The sequence below is a fragment of the Neopsephotus bourkii genome, unplaced genomic scaffold (genome assembly GCF_033783945.1).
Source record: "Neopsephotus bourkii isolate Nb327-2 ecotype Australia unplaced genomic scaffold, CSIRO-AGI_Nbou_v1 NB_804, whole genome shotgun sequence".
Classification (NCBI taxonomy): domain Eukaryota; kingdom Metazoa; phylum Chordata; class Aves; order Psittaciformes; family Psittacidae; genus Neopsephotus; species Neopsephotus bourkii.
The window spans coordinates 2,476,037-2,491,447 of NW_026901300.1; the positions used below are offsets into that span (position 1 = coordinate 2,476,037).

General features: G+C 42.4%; 1 protein-coding gene across 3 annotated transcripts in view; it reads right to left on the minus strand.

Moving 5' to 3' along the window:
* MYL10 (myosin light chain 10) overlaps positions 1-15,087 on the minus strand; it is a 64,188-nt gene extending 49,101 nt beyond the window's left edge. For 2 of the 3 annotated variants that reach the window (XM_061355524.1, XM_061355523.1), the window contains exon 1: positions 14,974-15,085. The gene's annotated coding sequence lies outside the window, so the exon portion shown is untranslated. Of the gene's footprint in view, positions 1-14,973 lie in introns of all 3 variants that reach the window. The other variant, XM_061355518.1, reaches the window with a different exon arrangement.
* Between the last annotated feature and the right edge of the window lie 324 nt (positions 15,088-15,411).

Sequence of the window (15,411 nt, forward strand, 5' to 3'; positions counted from 1 at the left end):
ATGAAAAATCTGCTCAGGAATCAGAGGGCAGAAAAAAGCCTTTAAATAGAGCTGCTTTGGCTGTATTATTGATTGCTTGTGAGGTCCATGGAAAGAGGTTATAAGGGCTCCAAGGCATTAAAACATTCTTTATTGTGACCCAAATTCAGGCAATTTATGTATAGGAAGCGGCAACAGCACAATTTTTAAAAAACATTATATGATTTCTATTTAATGTACATTATCTTTGCTTCAGTCTTGTTCTGCTCACAAGCAAAACACATCACTTGTTCATGCCTGCCCTGCCTACGCATACTAGAAGCTTCTGACAACAGTCACTGCATCCTGGAGTAGTTCAGTGTTGCGACCATGTAAACAAGCACAGTGAGTAAGAACCTGAAAGGGGTGTGAGCAGTGCCCATTGCTGGCCAGCCTGAGGTCTTGAAGCCCTTGTAGCTGAGATGGAGCTCAAGACAGCCCTCATGGCAGGATAAATTGTGTGACCAGGAATAGGGCAGTTCCAACGCAGGGCTGCTGATCTGAGTTCTAGCTGGGAAAGATGCTCACTCTGAGGTCAGCACCACTGGCTTGCCTCTGACTTGGCTTTCCTTTTAGCTCAACACATTTTGCAATGGGACACCCAGAGAATTGTCACCATCTGTCACCTGTAAATTACTTTCCAAATAACTGCATACACCTTCAGTGCACATCATCTCCATCCCACAACTAACCTACAGGTAGGTTTCATTTTCGACTCAGAGCTCAAGACTTTTGGCCACTTCTAAATTCACTGGTTTACAGTCACTAGTTTCTTCCCAACAGAGAAAGAAAATCCCCAAGAAGAAAGAGACATAGGAAGATAAGGATGACTTCAAACTTCAGCTTGACAGCTTATTCCCTTTCTGAACAAACGACCACCCTAACACATCCCTTTTCCCTGCAGATCTCTCAGGGCTTTACAAAGGCAACAAATGTTACCGACACCCTTTTACAGTGAGGGAAACAGGAGCACAAAGGGGAAAGTTGTTTGTCTGAGACCCCTTCAATAGACCAGCAGCAGAGGTAGGACTACAAACAGCAATCTGCTCACTAGGGAAGCTGCCGCAGTACTTGCTGCCTAGAGTGGTCACATTTCTAATGCAAATAACATCTTTGTTTAGCATTCTTTGTCTTTCTGCCAGGGACAAACACATGCAAGAGCTGTTCAGACCTTTCTGACCTCTTTATCTCTTCTTCCCCTCCTTTCAACATACACATTCCCAGTTAGTCTTAATCTGACATCAAAATTCCCTTTGGGATAGTTTTAGGGTTTTATGACTGAAGTTTCTTATTCCAGGCCTCTTTCTTATGGTGTTGGCTCTGGCATTTAAGGAGATAAAATTTGGTGTGTGCAAAGCAGGAAAATGAGATACGTGGGATGTTCAATGTGTTCAATAGGTAGTTGAGACAACATCTTCTATATAAAGACTATTTCAAAAGTGCAAGCTGCAGTTGAATGCACTATTTAAATTCAGCCTTGGCATATTTTGCCATTTCCTGCCCTGAAGAGCAGCTCTCAAACTGTTTTGAAATAAAAAGACACAAATGTTGGAAGGATACAAGTGGTCAATTGACCTCATCAGTGCTCCGTGCTGGTGCTAGGCAGGAATTTTCCAACAGGCCTTTTTTTAGGGAGGGAGTGGAGCAATGGGAAGACAGAAAATGCTGATCTCAGAACTGAAGCTTTTTGTGGGAAACACATCAATTTCAATAAATGCCTGCTGGGAAGAATCTTCCAGCCCAGCTTGAGACTGATGGACAAAACCTGATTGGGAAAGGATCCCAGCATAGCCAGCAGCACAGTGGTTAGCACATTCCCTAGTGATGTGGATTTATACCATGTGATAGAGGAAAGATTGAGTTGGGTCCAAATAAAGCAGAGCAAGCATTTGACATAGTCTTCCCACAGCCATTGCAAATACCCCAACCTCTGAGCCATCGTCTCGTGTCTGCCCCAAGGAATGGGATTTTTATGGAGTCAGAACCAATCCAACAGGAGTTATTGTGCTAAACAGATTGATTTAGTCAAGGAGGTGTTGTGGAACATAAACATGAACCTGGTCTTCTGACTCTTACAGGACCTCAGAACCAGGCTTTGGCATATTGTGACCTCAACCTCTGTCCTGCTCACTTGCTCTCTTTAACAAAAGTTCTTCTTATTTTGATGAGACAAAAATTCTAAACCATCCGCATTTGTTCTACAGCAGATGTTTTGCTTTCCAGCCAGCTTTACTCAGCATTTCATGCAAGGGATCCCTTGGTCTGATACCAGACATTTAACATCTGCCCAACTTAAGGTTTTCATTGTAACCATTTCTAAAAAGTGACCAGTATATACAGAATGAGAAGCAATTTCTACTACCTCAATAGGCTGTGAACCAGACCCCAAATTCTTTGACAATTCCCCAAAGTGTGTTGTGAGGTTTCTTTGTATAACAGAAAATAAAAGATGTGTTCTGTACAATAAAACATCATTTAGGGAAGCACAGTAGGAGACCACACTGGAAAGGTCAGTGCTCTGCTGGTCTGTCTTCTGTACGTTACTGTTTCTTAATGTCTTATTTTTCTATTCCTAGTCTCAGAGAGAAACTGGCAGGAATTGTGCAAGATCCTTGCATAGTTACAATCAGATCATCTCCTTGTTACAGCTCTGTAGCTACTGGAGAACTGGTTTCCACTCCCTTCAGCTACTGACTGTTTCTCACTATGGTCTTAATTATTGCAGAATAATGTGGGATGTATCAGGTAAGCGACAAGAAATGAGCTGTCATCAAAAAAGGTTTCAAATCACTAACACCTGATTTTTCATAGTGTCACATTTTCCCCAATACAGATGGTTAATAAATTCAGAAAGTAGTGAAAGAAGAGAGAAAAAGGAGGAAGGCATGATCTGTGAGTGTGCTGAGGAACACTGAGACTTCCTGGTATTGAGGGAGGCAGTGACAGGTTATCTCACATGGCCAGAGAGGTACCTGGGATGTAGGATTGTGAAATAGACTTTCATATCCAATTCTTTGGCCAATAATTACTACTCTCTTTTCGAAACTAATAATGTATATAGGAGGAATGATACTGGCAATTGTTTCTTCAACCTATCCAACAGCTTCCATTTGGCAAGAAGCTCTTTTCCAACCCTTTCACAGTATAAACTAATGCTTCTTCTGAATTAGGATCTGCATTTACATACAGTTAACTGGTGGCTGGGTGACAGTCTAAAGGGACATTACCTGAAAGCTGCTGAAGAGTAATGATATTATTCTATCATTACGAGAAGAAAAGGAAACTGTACATCACATGAAAGGCTGACCTGCTACTACTACCACATAACGGATGGGTACACTGCTGAGTCAATACTGTTCAGAATACAGAAATTTATCTGCAAAGACAGACACTCTGATGTCCACATTAAGACACTAGTAAAATGTACAGCACAAATATACAACATATTTCTTGGTTATTTCTCTTTGCATACAGGTTTGTTTTATATCTTCCCCCCCCCCCGCATATTTGAAGACATGGGGGGGGGGGAGCGGAATTAGTGTTCTAGCAAGCAAGCACCTCATCTCACCAACATAAGGGGGGGAAAATCATTTCCAAACTTGACAAGAGATAAGCCACACATAGAACCTACTGAATAAGCATAAGATTTACAACTTGAGTACAGGCAGCAGGCACATCAGAGTCTACCTTCAGAACAGAATGGCTGCAGCTGAAAGGAAACTCAAGCACTAATGGTTCTTTCTGTTAGTAAGTTTACAACACACCACAGGGAAGACACAAAAAACTCCTGTGAAAAATTCTGAGTACATTGACAAAAGAAGAAAACAGATCTTATAGAAAAGTCAACATTTGTTAAATAAAAGCAAAACATGGTGCTGAGACTACAGCTCAATTCAAAGTGAAGCCAGGCAATTTCACAGGTAACTGGAAGGAGTATTGGGAGAGAGAAAACTCATGCATCAGATAGACATCTGGTGATTACAAATTAGAACTGGATATTTACTGAGATAAGATTACCAGACCCTGGACTCCATTTAGTTTCTTGCCTCTTCCTTTGCAGAATTTAGTTCTGGTTGCTGGGGGTATAATACACTGAGCTATTGCATCTTCATTTGGAAAAGAGAGACATGAGGAAAAACACAGTCCCATCTGTTAGTGTAGGTGGGCATGTACATATATCTATCCACACATGGCTATGAATGTTTGGCAAACACTGAATGCTGATGGAAGCTTTGGGATGCCGAGAGTAGAAGCAAGAGCCTGAAAGCTCTTCACCGAATAAAGCCTCTGTACAACAGATACACTCAAGATGTAAACAGAAAGATAACATATAGTAATGTACTTGTGCTCTCTAAGCTCTGTTTCTAGTTTCTCTGCATGAGAAGCACAATTTCCAAGAGTTCAGCTCCCATTTAAATAGCAAAATCATGAAAAATCCTATGAGCACCCTGGAGTCTATCAGCACAGCCAACTGTATTTCATTTGGAGCAGCAGAGCTACATCAATTTGCACTAGGCAGGGAGCTTCTGTTTCCAAACAGACCATGAGGAGAGTTACGACCTGCAAATCAGGCCAGAATATCCTTGGCTCTGTTTCAGGATGCAAATACTGTTTTTTTCTCTTAGAAATATTAAAATTGAATGATCTAGTGAGGAGGTCTTTTCTACCTACTTTGGTTATGGGTCTTTTGAGAGGGTTTTCTGACAATCAAGTAGCTTTTAGTGGTTATCAGTGACCACAAGATCAATTTACACCCATAGAAAATAAATACAATTCTTGCTTAGAATAAAAAGCAAATGTGCAAGTAGAGAGGAAAAGAAGAGAGAACAGGATTAATAAATTACAATTGTTCGCAAGCACTAACATGCACTGAAAATGGCAAATTCTCTGGAGTATAGCTGAGCTTCTTTTATTCAGGTCAATGACTCCTTTTGTGATTCCCTTCTCTAAAAAAGAGCATTTTTTCAATGATTTATGTATAATAATCTCCACATCAGAATATCTTATTTTTCACTATGTGTTTGGTAAACATGCAGCAAGAATCTCACACTGAAGCCCTTAGCCTTGAAAATTCTACTGGGATAAAGGCATAAAGATATAAATATAAAATAGAAATATTTATTACTAAAGCTGATGTTTATGATTTGACATGTAGGTAAGGAGGAAAAAAAAACACTATTTAGGTTGCTGAGTTAAGGCTTTAATGGTGTATTTCAGACAGATATATGAGGGCTGTTTATTAAGCAAAAAAGAAACCCATCCATTCACAGTCCATCAGAGCAGGAAGCTGCAGTAAGCACCACAAAGGCAGCTCTGCATTGGTCTGTATAAGTGCTGTCTCTTTGCAGCCTGTAGGAGTCAGAACTGGACAAAAAAATTACTATTCTTATTTAAATTATGAAGATGACTTGAGTCAGTTCAGAGAGATTTGCAAGTTCTTGAATTCAGGGTGGGCTCTTCAGGCTTGAACTTCATCATGGATGATTTTCAGCCATCTCTACTCCTGCCTGGTTGCCCATGTAAAACCTGGTTCAAAGTGTTCACCCACCACTGCGCAGAAAGAGGCTGTTTCAAGTTCAGCAAATGGCATTTCTAAAGAGAAAATAATTCAGGTGTGCACTTGTTTGAAGTCTCATTCATTTCAAAACTTGTCATCTAGGCAAAGAGCAGGACAGAGCCCTGTGACAAAATGGAAACGATTTCCAACAGTGACTCTGAAGGCTGAAATATTATCTAAGGTAAAGACTGAGCATATCATTTCTTTGTCTTAAATCACAGCAGTTCTTACATAGGAAAACCTCTTACTGGGCTACAAAAGTCAAAGGGAGCATGCCACATTGAATTATCCTGCCAGTAAACCCAGGGCTGGATTAATTCTCATTTCTACAGAATCACAGAATCCCAAGGGTTGGAAGGGACCTCAAGAGATCATCTAGTCCAACCCCCCTGCAAGAGCAGGGTAACCTAGAGTACATCACACAGGAACTTGTCCAGGTGGGCCTTGAGTGTCTCCAACATAGGAGACTCCACAACCCCCTGGGCAACCTGTTCCAGTGCTCTGTCACTCTCACAGTTGTCCTGGGTTTAGCAGCAGCAGTCATACTTTCCCAGTTAAAAAGAAACTGTCGTGGTTTAGCCCCAACCAAGACAGCTTGTGCACTTACTCCCAGTGAGTGGTGCCAGGCAGGAAGCAATCGAGGCCCACTTTAGTCCATCCCCCCTCCTTCCCCAGGGGCTGCCCCCCCCCATTCCCCGCTCCCAGAGAGATGGGAAGGAGAATCGAAGGAATGCAACTCCCATGGGCTGAGATAAGAACAGTCCAGCAACTAATGTACAATACGAATCACCACCGCTACCACCAACGACAACGATAAGAGAAAATAGCAAGGGAAAGGAGTACAATACCACGTGCCGAACCACCAGTCCGACCCGGCCGACCCCCTTTCCTTCCAGGTACCTCCCAGTTCCCCCCTGGGCATGACGTGCTGTGGTATGGAATACCCCTTTGGTCAGTTTGGGTCAGGTGTCCTGTCTCTGCTTCCTCCCGGCTTCCCCTCCTCCCTGGCAGAGCATGAGGCTCACAAAGCCCTTGGCCAAACCAAAACATCATTGTTACCAGCTCTGTTCCCAGCCCGAAAGTCAAAACACAGCACTGCACCAGCTACCAAGAAAGAGAAAAATGACTGCTGCTGCTAAACCCAGGACAACAGTAAAGAAGTTTTTCCTGATGTTCACATGGAATCTCCTATGCTCCAGTTTACACCCACTGCCCCTTGTCCTGTCACTGGACATCAATGAAAAAAAACTAGCCCCATCATCCTGACACTCACCCTTTACATATTTGTAACCACTGATGAGGTCACCCCTCAGTCTCCTCCAAGCTAAAGAGACCCAGCTCCCTCAGTCTCTCCTCATAAGGGAGATGTTCCACTCCCTTAATCATCTTTGTGGCTCTGCGCTGGACTCTACCCCAAAGACTTGAGAAATGCAGAAGCCAAATACAGGAATTCTACACTGGGCAAAACTGCACCATATATGAATAGTGACAATATTTTGGAGGCTATAATGTGTTACACAAAATACTCAGATAATTCTGATTGACAAGTGAAAATCCCAACAGATTTCACTTGCAGTATGAATTACCTTTTTTACCAGTTCATATTGTACCTGTCTCCCCTGATGTAGAGGATTCCATTGTATTTTCTGTCAGTACAGAAACCTTCATCAACATAAAATCCATTTTCAAAATCCATGTGGAACAGATCCCACATACAGAGGGGAAGGAGGAAGGAAATCAATTGATAAAATGGCAGATTTCCAGTCTCTTTCAGCTAACAGGTCTGTCCCACCCTGCCAGTCTCTGGCCAAGACTTTAAAGGCAACCAAACCTTCTTACTAGATCTGTGTTCTCAAAATTGACTGGGTACTTAGTAGGCACTGACGTCCATAAATATTTCACAAGGAAAAGAATGCATTTTCCAAGCATTGACTAGCTACATATATTATTTATGTGAAACCATAACTTAAGTTGAAAAACAATAAATGCTTCAACAACAGACCTGTTCACAACCTGCTCTGGTAAAATGGGCTCTGGCTATTCCTCAAGATCTCATAACTATGCAGAAATTCAATGAGACCTGCATACGAACATGACCTACAAAAGTGGAGTACGAGACTGTAGTCACTTCACCAATACTAGTTAACTTGGAATTACATGAACAAGGGATTATAAGACCCTGGGGTTTATTTACATTTTACATTTGTATTATACTTTATGCTCCTGTTTGAAATCAGGTCTCCCACTCTAAATAAAGGGCATAAGAAGTAAATAGTGTTATCTCCCATTTCATACACAGAGGGTTAGAGCTCAGGGAGATCAAGAGCTACATTTTCCATGCCATGTCTCCAGCATAGCCCACCAATAGCCTTTTCTGAAGGAAAAAGTTCCTACCAAAAGAGATGTAGGTGAGGAAAACCAGAGATTGCTTTTTCCAGCTTCATTCCAAAAGACTCCTAAGGACCTGGGATCCAAAATGAAACTCTCTACCAACTCAGCTACAAAACACCCCTTTCTTGGTAAATGATCTTCAAAGAGGTTTTTAAATGACTGCTTTGCCATTCAACCTGTTCAACACCATGGAGTCAGCATCTCAGAGGAGATGTAACAGACTACTGCTCTTTTGCCTGGAGCACTCATAGCATTAATGGAAGTTAATTCTGCTGGTGAAAAAGGCTTAAGTGAGTTTTGCAGCTCACAACCACAACCAGGGAGAAGGGAAAAGCTTTTGGAGGGGAGAAAGTGGATCTAAGATGTAGGCAGTACCACCACCATTTATGTGTTTACTACTCAGCTGGCAGCTAATGGCCCATGTATAAACTCAGGATGAAAGTGGGCAAAATAAACCACATTCTCTAAAAAAAAAATAAAAATCTCTTATTTCTGTGGCATAGAAAAAAAAAAAAAACAAACCCAAAACAAAAAAACATCCAAAGTGCACCCCAGAAAGCTATTTTGAGTTTGTTCTTTTGGCAAGACACAGAAAGTGCCAAGAAAAAGTCAGTCAATTCAGTATTGTGAAGGGGAAAAATAAAAGGCAATAAAGCCAGTGGAAGCTCTGGAGACAAAACTCACCTCAGGACAGACAGCAAGAAGGATATTTATGCGCTATTTATACCACTCCAAGTGCAAATTTAGTCTTGCATCAATGATAATGCATGTTTCAAAGATCCTTTTGCAGCTCTAGCATAATATTAATAACAGCAATGAGAGGCTGAGGAACCAGAGCTACTGCAGCCACTTTGGGCAAGATCAAATGGCATATTCCTCTCCCCTTGACACTTCAAGGCATCACACACATCCCAACAAGCAATCACCCATAGCAGGCTGAAAGCTGCAACACACCAGAGGCTGTGTTTGTAAAAGAGCATTTTCCAAACATCTCCTTGTTGCTTCTCAGCTCTTCCTCCATTCCTTTCACTGCATTAAGTTGAAGTGAGAGGGTTTGGGTACTACGTGGTTTTCCAGTGATGTGATGAGGGCCAGACCAACAATCACTGTTGGAGGAAAGACATGCATCAGCCGGATGTTAGGAGACAAACCTGGCTGCTGTTCTGCCTCCCCTGCACTTTGTGAAGGGACATAGAAGAAAGGTGTCTCAGAAGTCACCCAGGAGCTCTGACTCTGCAAAGCATGGCAGGAGGTAGGCCTGACCAAGCCCTGCTACCCTGCCTTCTTCACTGACAGAAGAGCACAAATTCACATCCCCCCTGAAATACATAGTTCTTGGTAGAGAAACCCACTCACTTATTACAGTATTATATAGCAGGTGTGAACCAATTCAGTTCATTTGGATCCAAGAGCTCTCAGCAACAGACAGGAAGATAAATAACCTTGGAAAAGGGGGTGTTGACAATCAGGAATTTGCTTCCTCCACTCCTTCAGCAGCGACAAAGTATCTTCAGAATCAGAGCCTTCACTGCTCTCTGCATGTCATTTTCCATTGAAAAAGCATTTCAGGAAAGTTTTGCTTCAGCTGAAATAGGCAACTAGCCCTTGATACCTAGTTCTTCCAAGGTTTCTGTAAGAGGGGATTTCAGGTAGCACCTACCCTACAGGTATGTCCAGCCCTGCATTTCCACCTCATCACTAAAGCCAGACTTCACAGACTCCATTACAGGTGCTTTTTTGCCCCCAGTCATTCAACTGATCAGCAAGAGGCAGTGAGCAACCTAATGCCTTCAAAGGATTATTCAGGCATGTGATCCCTTACGGTACCTTCAAAGATTGTGATGTATCCTTAGTTTGGCTTCATCAAATCCAGCATCATACACACCATCACATGTATGTCCAATGACTGTATCCACATATAGCCACTGGAAGACCAGAAGTGATCCAGATTCCTTGTGCTCATCCTCAGCTTGGAAGAGCTAATTTCACACCGAGTATAAAACAAAACAGTAGGATTGTGTCCAATCCAACTCCACTCTCCATCAGTCTTCAGCAGACATGAATTTGTATACGCCCGGAAAAAGAAACCCTAACACAGCAGTGTGAAATCACACACAGCTTTGTCACTCTAAGGGCTCACACTATAAAACCTTCATTGCTCCAGTCCGTGAAGCGAAATGACAAATGACTCCAGTCAAAAGCTTACAGTCAGGACCTAAATCTTCCACCACCCCCCTCCTGCAGGAATTAATTTTAGGTGTTCTGTGAGATAAATTGAATTTTGCATTCTTCCAACTGCAAAATAGATTGTTCTAGTTATTAAAATAAATATATGGAGAAAAAAAATTGAAAAGAGAAAGGAAATTGTGGTGTAGTCAGAGTCATGCCAAACAATCACAGTGGTACTGAGACACTCGTGCTATATTTTTGCAGAAGCACCAAGGAAGAAGGAAAGAAGGGGGGGGGGAACCCCACACCTTTTCAGAGTCTTTCTGGAGGCAGTTTAAGGTTAAACTAAAAGCAGATGTCATAACTTCAGCTGTGCTGCACCAGCTGACTTCAGTGGGAGAAGGACCAGAAATTGTTAGTTCTGGTTAGACCTCCAGCAGTTGCGGTGCATTCTCTGATCAACACTGTGGCTTTATGCCTCAATTACAGATTGTGCCCGACATAGACCATAGTTATCTGTTTCAAACAGCCTTCCTCTTCTCTCTTCCATACAGCATTTTTCACTGACCAAGTTTAGTTCAACACAAAAGACACCACACATAGTTGTCCAGGAAGCTGCAGCTGGACTTCCCCAACACAGGCTGTGAGGTCTTCCTAGAATCTGTCTTGATCCCTTGGCCACCGTTTACCTCCTTTCTTGTTGCATTACTGCATACTTCATACTGATCAAGATACCTACCCCCTACCAACATTTCAGCAAGAAGCAGAAGTGTGATGCTCCTCAGGCAGTAAAAAGGCAAAAAATACCAGATACTAAAGCTTCAGAGATTAGAATTAAGGAGACTGACACCAACATTTTTGAGCCCCTGAGACTATTAAGCAGCAACTATCACGTAAAAGGCCTCAGTCTTCCACTGGACTAGGACCTCACAGGTCAGTCATTGTCACTTGTTTAGTAGAATATTTTGTTTTCTGACAACTGCAGCTCAAGCCCAACTGGAACTGTTCACCAGGCTTTGGGAAGAAACAGTTACAGAGATGAAGGTACCGTAAAATAAAGCTGCTGAATTTTTCTAATGCAAAAGAATTTGAGATTAAGGGCTTCATTTTAGCTCAAAATATTTAATTTTACTTAAAACAAAGTTTTTACTAACCTTTTGATTCAGCCAGCAAAACAAAAACTTATCAATTATTTCCATAGTGCCACTTAGATTTGGGCTCTGAATGGATTTCAGTACAGAAGAACAACAATCAATTGCTGTGTTGCTGACTCCAACCAGTTAATTCTTAGTTCTGCAGTAGTGGATTTTTTTCTTAAAGCCCCAGCTTCTTGAATCATGTGATTCTATGAATAACTCATCTCTCTTTCCCACAGAGAGTAGAGATCTGATCGTTTGGGTTCAAGCACCAGCTCTCATGGTGGAGCACTAAAGCGCTAAATGTCCCAAACAAGCAAAACAGGTATTTTTCCATCTTACTGATTTTAAAGTCAATCTTATAATATGGCCTGTTTATTATTTGAACTGATTTTTGAACTCTTAGGCTAGAGCATATTGCAAGTGACTTTCCAGGAGCAATTGAGAAAGATGCTTCAGGATATCTCCATCCCTTGGGCTTTTAACCCTTCCCTGCTGCTGGCCCCGTTCCCCATTTGTTTTGGTGAAGGACACCATCAGCCAGCAAAGCTTAAACCCATGCAAACAGCAAGAGTTAATTTGTTGCAATGTATCTGAGTGTAGTAACTGATTACATTTTTCCCCAAAGGAAACTTCAGTTAATTTGGTTAGTGACTCATATGCCAGGCTGCCAATTACAACACAGATGATTACACACATAAATTCACGTCGCAGCGGCTCAACGATCACAGGCAGGAAAAAAAAAAAGACCAAAAAAAGGGAAAAGAAGCAAATGGAAAGGAATAAAAGCTCCCCTTTACCACTCTGGGACTTGGGAGGGGGGGTGAGTGCCTCACCCTGCTGGGGTCCCCAAAAAAGGCCATTGGAGACAGAGTGCCAAAGCCTACAAGGCTGGGATATGACATCTCTAAAATGGCTGCGTCTTCTAGCTTTCCATTTGGGATTTTCAGTGCAGAAATGCATTGCACACTCTCTTAAAGACTGTTTGCCAGTATCATTAGAGGAATCCATACACAAAGAGAGCAGGAAGGAAGTTAAATGAGCAGTGCTTGGCAGTACATCAGTAAATCATTTAAAGATAACCTGTGCATACCAATACCAAAAGAAAAATCCAATTAAAGTAACTTATTACAAACCTAATCCCATTTCTGAAGTGCTTTATATTCCTAAGCAGGAGTGGGAGAGGGAAAGGAAAGGAACAGGAGAAGGAGTCAAAGTCTGATACTATCGCATGAGGAAAGCCCAAGCAAGGCATTAGGAAAAACCCCTACATGCCTCGTCAATTGGCCAATGAAATCAATATCAAGGGAAGCTGGCCTGGCTCCTGGATACACAGTCAGAGAAAATGAGACTTTGCACTTGAAAGCAGTAGGAAGCTCTGACATTGGTAGAGACTGTAGGAGGAAGAAGGTGTTCTTTCATCTTAAATGAAAGACACTTCATTGGCCTAAAATGTATGTCTAGCTAGACACTCCTGTAGACAAACACCTGCATACCTCCTTCATTCGGGGTCAACAGGCTGGCTATAGCATAACTCATGCAGTTTCTTGCTGGAGAGGTCAAAATCCTCTACAAAGAGTAATTAAGCTCTGTGGCACCAGGGTACTATTAGACCCATTTTAAAAGGGAATAACTAAAAGGATGTAGTGGGTGAGTTGCCCAAGGTCATTAAGCAAGTCAGTGTCAGAATCCAGTATTACACACAGATGCCTGGTCTCCCATCCTCACCTCTCTCCAGGAGGCAACTCCCCTACATTGGCCTTTATTAAATAACCATTACAAAAAATGTATTCATTTTAATTTGGAACTATGTAAATTGACTCTTTCCCAAAAGACTGCAATTGGCTGTTAAATAAATACCAAGTGATTATTGCAATCATATTTGCAGAAGGGTGGATCATCAGTGTAATGTGCTGGGTTCAATAAAAAGGTTATTGCCTGTCAAATAAACATGATAAGCAGAGCCTGGACTGATGAAGCATATTCAATCACTGCCTTTGGTGGGAACCGCAGCTGCTCAGCACTGTTCAGAGTCCGAGATCAAGTATTTTGTGCAATATGTAGGGAGAAAATTGGCTCTGCCAAAGCAAAGATAATTCCTGTAGCAAGATAAACTCAGGTCGGGCTCTGGCACCCCTAAACTTGATTATAAGGACAGTTAAGTCTCACCAGTTTCTGTAAAAACAACTCAGTGTGAGATACTGTTCTTAAGGGTAAAGGTAGCAGCAATCACCCCTATAGCATGAAATGATAAGATGATTTTAACGTTACTGCTAAATTAAGTGCAGATACAGGAAGCTAAGAATCTTGCTTCTGTTTTTACTACAACTCAGCAGAAAAAGAGAGCAGTAAACACAGTTGAATATTCAGATTATGTCTTTCAGAGAGACGGTCTGAACACAAAGGAAGCTGTTTTAAACTGCCCATTTCTTTTCTGGTTTTCCAAAGTGCAACTTTGCAAGAATAGTGTTTGTTCTGTGCCATAAACTGCAGTCATTCAGTTTCAGGCTGCTTCATGCCGCCGAGGCAGGGCTAAGGGACGTTATTACAACAAACCCTCCGTTCTGATGCCGTTTGTCAGTGGGAGCAGCATGTCTCACTGGAACAACAAGTCTTGCTGCTGTCGCAAAGCAAATACTGTTTGCAAAAGCGAAGAGCTAAACAGTCGATGCATGTAGTAACTGCTGCTTATGTTAAATAAACAATCTCTTTACAAGCTGATCTCCCAGCCCCGAGTCGGGGCAGAAGCGAGCGAGGAGCAGTTCCGATTTACAGCACTAGGTGGCAAGCCTCCAACAAGAAGTAGGTGCTGGGAGCAGAGCCTCAGCCGAGGCTTCAGCCGTCACCTGACAGCGTTTGCGTTATGGAAAAACGTTCTTGATTTAAACACCTAATGTCTCCCATTAAGAGAGACATCTCTATATGCTGGCATAGAGCAGCGGCTGCAGCATCCAGGACATGTTGTACTGCAGATATGGCTTAGAGAGAACAGTTCTTACCATTCTGATCTGCAAACCTTGCCACGATGTTCTTTTTCCTGTTAACTGTTTCCTTAATAGTTACACCCTCCCCCCCCCCCCCTTTAGACTATTTTGGGGTTTGCTGCTGGAAACAGCTGAAGGTTGAGATACAGATTTTAGAAGACATGGGCTCTGCTTGATTCAGAGGGAGCCAGTTTGGAAAGTATGTAATGTGGTTCTTCGCTGACTGCAAGCCAGGCAGCATAGCCCCGCGCACATCCACGCTCGCACAGCCCAATTAGAATGTTAATAATAATTAAGTGTCTTAGTCCTAAGACGCTCCTACACAGGGGAATGCTAAAGTGCCAGTCAGCTCATTTCATTACACGCAGCCAGACACCTCTCAGACCCTGCATGTTTGCTAAGGGAGCGGAGCCATTCCAGCTCCAGCCAATCTGATCTCAGATGATCGGCTCAACAAACAAATTAGAGCAGCCTACGGGAAGAAATGTGGACCAGAAAGAAGTCCAGCTGTGGCAGCTGAGCTGTACCTTTCACCTCCAACTGAGCCACAGCAAATAAATACAGGGTGAAAGCTATGAATTTCCAGTTTGTAAGGGTTTGTGGGAGTCTTTATCTAGCTTTGGTTCACACGCTTCAAAGCAGCTCCATTTCAGATTTGAGATAATCCCCTAATTAAACACAAACTCAGCCTTAAGCTGCATGTCATCTGATTTCTCACCCCAAAAATCAGAACTGGACACAGACTTGCTGGAGTTGTTCAGCTTGTTCAGCCTCAAGATTACATTTAACTGGACAGCAAGGGCCGGCCCAGAGGTCGCCTTCCATCTGTTTGAACCACGTGAGTCACCCACCTTCCTCATCCTTCACGAATGCTGAAGTCTGGCTCACAGCTGACCACAATGTGCTGCTTATTCACAAATCAAGCCCTTTCAGATGTTAGCTTGCAAACAACTATGTCCTTTGGTGGGCAATCAGACAGAAGGCTATCAAGAGGGAATGGTGGGTTTGCTGTTGGAATAGTTTTTGGGTTCAAGGTTTGCCCTTCTGGTAACATCCAAGAGGAGGCTGGGAAGAAAAGCTTGGATACAATTCTCACGGTCAGAACCTTTTGAGTGACTCAAGAGTTCTGGAGTTTCATTATGCCTGGCTTAAAAGG